This window comes from Arachis hypogaea, chromosome 10 (genome assembly GCF_003086295.3).
Source record: "Arachis hypogaea cultivar Tifrunner chromosome 10, arahy.Tifrunner.gnm2.J5K5, whole genome shotgun sequence".
Classification (NCBI taxonomy): domain Eukaryota; kingdom Viridiplantae; phylum Streptophyta; class Magnoliopsida; order Fabales; family Fabaceae; genus Arachis; species Arachis hypogaea.
In genome coordinates, this window is record NC_092045.1 from 12444432 (window position 1) to 12449367 (window position 4936).

Here is a 4936-nt window from a genome sequence, read left to right on the forward strand (position 1 = left end):
AAAAAAATATTCTGTTAACTCTAACATTTTTTACACTAACAAGAACCTAATTACAAAACTAAAAGATTTGTTGGAATCCAATCGCCCAATTAAAAAAATGTAGGAACCTAATTATAAATTTAGTGAAACTATATATAATAATTAAACAAAAAATAAACTTTAAAAAAAAATAAATTTCCTAATGGAAATTTTTTTTACATAATCAAAGCCTACCTTTCAAATTAAAGTCGACAATTTTGAAACAATAATACTATTACTACTCGTACCTTTTGTTTGGGATGAGTTTGTAAATTTCAAAGATCCTGACTTGAATTGTATCCACCAGACCAAGTTGGGAGAGCAACCTGTGAAAGCACTTCGAAACTTAAGTCAATCATATACTTAAAAAGATTGAAGTATTTTTGTTTTATGTCTCTTGAGTCCCCTTTTCCTTATCTTATACCTTTCCTGGGTATCCATTAGGCATTTATTGCCCCGAATATATGCTTTGTCTTAGTAAAATTTGCCGTTTTACCGATTTAATGTTATCTTTTATTATTATGTTATTCATGTTTTTGCATAAGGTTGGTAATGTATGATCTCAATATTCGTTCTTGTTTAGACCAGTGCCCCAACTAGGATTTTTTTACGTACGACCTTGTCAAGTGAATTCGAGTTTTAATAGACCAGGCCCAGTTGAAATTTTTAGAGTTTTATGCACCAAAAAATTTACGATACTTTTTCAGTTTCTTCGAGCGGTTTCAACTTTTTTTATTTTCGAATTGTTAGCTTTAATTCGCATTTCTCTCTCTTTTCATCAATCAATGTCACATTTATTTTTACTAGAAAGCTCTTCACTTCTACTTCACCTTCCATTTTTAACTTCTCTCTTTGAAAATTATCTTTCTTTATCGAAGAAAAATTCCATTCTCTTTTCGTTTTTCCAAAGTTCTTGAGCGCTTGAAGCTCCCTTTCCATCTTCTTTTCTTTTTATGGCTACCAATTTTATTCAGATAAAAAAATTTATCCCTTTTTATTTCTTTTTTCCTGCTTTGTTGCTTTGGATTTTTTTGGGAATGATTTATGGAACTTTTGTATTTCTTATTACCTCTGCATGTACATAACCTAGTTCATAATTAGGGCTTTTTTGTGTCAAAAATATTAAAATTAAATATTCTTTCAAAAAATATGTGATTAAAGATCTAATTAATTTTTTAATTATAAATACCTTTAATTTAGGAATAAATATTCTATTAACTCTAATATTTTTTACACTGGCAAAGACCTAATTACTAAACTAAAAGCATTGTTGGAATCCAGTCACCCAATTAATATATATATAATTATAAATTTAGTGAAACTATTGAGACAAACAGAATAATTAAATAAAAAATCAACTAAAAAAAGTGAATTTCCTAATAAAATTTTTCTTACATAATCAATGTCTACCTTTCAAATTAAACTTGACAATTTTAAAATATACAATACTATTGCATTGGTAACCCCACAAAGGAAAGAAAGCAGAAAAAAGACATAAATCTACGAATATAAGATGGAAAAAAAAATAATACAAAAATTTTATCCATATCTCAAAATATAATAGAAAAGTAAAATATTATTTTAATCTATAAAATTTAGGCTAAATTTTAATTTTATTTCTAACATTTTAAATATTTTATTTTTATCCCAAAATGTTTTAAACATGTTTAATATAGTCCTATCATTAAATTTGACACTAATAATTAGCAGAATGAGTAACGTGAACGTTAATAATATTACTAGTTAAGTCATATATTTTTTTATGTGTTAGAAAAAATATAACTAAAACCTTCTTATAATACTTCTTTTATTTAATTTCTTTTTTTTACCAAACTCCAAATCCTAACAAACAATTATCACTTTTTCAAAATCAAAGAAAATTTTTTTATAATAGTCATCATTGGTGGATCGATTTTAGTTATATATTGAAATCAAATGCTATTGAATCTTCGATATGTGAATTGTTTGTGTCAAATTTAATAGTAAAACAACATAACATTAAACCTGCTAAAATTCTTTTGGGATTGAAATAAGAGGTTTAAACATTTTTAAGATTGAAATAAAATGTTTAAAACATTAAAGATCAAATTAAAATTCGATCTAAACTTTAGAAACCCAATTACAAATGTCTGGAAAAGTTTTATTGCTATTTCGCGAGGTAATCCACATCGATGTAATGAAAGTGATGGTCCTACTACAATAACAGAACGCCCCGAATAATCAACCCTTTTTCCAAGCAGGGTTTCGCGAAATCTTCCCTCTTTACCTTCAATTATATCTGAAAATGATTTGTAAACCTTATTATGACCATCCCTCATCGGTTGCCCGCGGATTCCATTATCCAGAAGCGTATCCACGGCTTCTTGTACCAAACCCTATAATAAAATTAACACAGCCAGCATGTGATGAATGCGTGACAAGCCGAACTTGTTAATTTTCTGTGTCGGATGGATCTGTGGAAACTGGAAAGATCTATAGTCATAACTAGAAATGCTAAAAGAATGAAGATGAAACTACGCATATTGGAATCACTAAAACTTGTTTGATAAAAATCTATAGAAGACAATAATTAATGTTCCTAAAATCCTAAAGTCGTCTAGAAGCTTTGTCACATGTATCTCACACAGCAACTTGTACATAAAAATATGTGTGCTGTTGGATTTCCTTAACTTCGTCTTATTGACTTATTGTATTAGTAACTGATTCCATTTAAGAGCCTAACATTAGAAGACCAGTGATATTTTGATAAAGACTAAACAATTGATTTGGTCTCTAAATGATTATAATATTGACGATTTTATCATTTAAAAGATACATATATAATCTTTGCAAATATAAATAATGTTTGACAAAATGTCTTAGTTTTTCTATTTATTATTTTGAAATATTTTATCAAACATCTATGATTGTTGAATTTGGAATGAAAAATGTAGCACAAAAAAGGAAAAAATTGGGGTGAGAGAGGCTCGAACTCTCGACCTCAGGATTACTCTAAGCTATGAGACCTACGCGCTAGCCAACTGCGCCACCACCCCAAGATGTTCAATTTGAGAAAAATTAAATAATTGAAGTTTTCTATATGTACTTCAATACTTGTAATTCATATATTTTTGGAGAAAAAATCTGAAAATTTATATGAGTGATAATCTTAACCAATATCCTAAAGGAATTTTTTTGGAATAAAAAAGAGAGAAGGAAAAGTCATAATATTAAATTATAAAAGACCACGAAGGAAGGTTAGCTAAGCTATCACAAAGGAGTTTTTTTTGTGGATAAAAAAAAAAGATGAAAGTGGGCCTCTCGGGTAGTACCTAAAGAACATTTTGACTTTGATTCAGAGAAAAAGAAGTAGACCCTGTTACAAAAATGTAACAAAAAAGTAGACCCAAATCACTGTATACATTTTGAGTAAATTACACTTTGGTCTCTTGAGATTTGCCGAAAGTCTGAAACTACACAAAACTCCTATAGTTGACCAACATATACGATGAGACGCAACCCACTGGCCACTGTACTATTACTACCCCTCTCAACAACGTTAGAACCAGACGGTGTTAAAATTTTGAGAAGTCTAAGTCCTTTTTTTTTTCGGTGACATTTAATTTTTTTGGGAGGGCTATGATATGGATGTGAATAAAGTAATAAACATCCATAGATATGGATTTTCGGTAGCTAGTTTACTATGTTGGAAGGGAATGGCACATGTTTAGTTTTATTTGTCTAAAAATTAAATTAGACTATTTTACCAAAAAAAAAACAGATTACTTTCCATGTTTATACTAATTATGTGTTTGTGATTTTTTTTTGTTGGCAGTTGGCACACCTACAAAGGTTTTTTTTTTTGTGGACTTGGGGCTCATTGGTTGTATTATAAATTTCTTAATTGTATTGTTTCAACTTTTGTGTGTGTGTTATTTGCGGGTTTCTCTAACTTGACTTTTCTTTTTTTGTACTAAAAGAAAAGATTGCTATTTTGAACTATTATAAAATATGGTTTTAAAAGACATAGTATAAAATATGGTTTAAAAAAACGTAGAAAAGGCAAAATATATTTGTTCCATTTTTTTTAAATTGTGCCACTCTTTTCCTTTGTCTTTTCTTTTTTCACATAATTTACACAAAATTTATATTGTTTTAATTTTTTTTTAAATTTATGTATAACAAATTAATATAAATTTATAAAATTAGGAATTTATGTAACAGAAATACTACACAATTACTTTTTTTATTTACTTAAAATCTGTAACTGAATCTGAAGTTAATATTCTATTTTTTTTAATACTAAGCAGGTAAGTGGTTTTTCTTTCTTTATTTTACATTTTGTTTTATCTAATCACATTTTTAAACTAATGTATCAAACTGGTTAAGCTGAAATAATGTGATAAATTTTTTTGGTCTGAAAAATTTTATCTTTATTTTTTTTTTGGTGACTGAAATAAATTAAACAAAAAAAAAACAAAACAAGGAACTGCTTAAATAGAGGGGCAGTCCCGTTTAAGACTACTCTTAAACTCCTCCCAAGGTGAAAGAAGCTCCACATGCGAAAGTTGTAACTTCATCGCCATCTTTGTCATAGTATCTGCCACCGTGTTTGCATCTCTCATAATCAAACGAAAGTCAACACGCCAATTCCAATGCATGATATCTCTTATTTTGAGCACCAATAGATCAATAAACCCAAAACCATCTTGAGTAACAAGATTAAATGCTTCCACACAATCCGTCTCACAAATAACATCTCGTTGATCCACATCCCAAGCTAAGAGATATCCTCTCCAAATAGCAAACAATTCTCCTTGAAGAATACTATTACTCTCAATCATTCCCAAACACCCCCTTTGCCAACTCCCATTACAATCTCTAATAACACAAGCAAAATCAACACTATCACCCGAACCAAAATAACTAGCATCACAAT

At 28.7% G+C, this 4936-nt stretch overlaps 1 non-coding gene across 1 annotated transcript; it reads right to left on the minus strand.

Moving 5' to 3' along the window:
• Nucleotides 1–2969: 2969 nt before the first annotated feature.
• On the minus strand, nucleotides 2970–3053 carry TRNAM-CAU (transfer RNA methionine (anticodon CAU)). Its single transcript is given in 2 exon segments — nucleotides 2970–3005; nucleotides 3016–3053. It is a non-coding gene; the product is annotated as a tRNA-Met (tRNA).
• Nucleotides 3054–4936: the final 1883 nt, after the last annotated feature.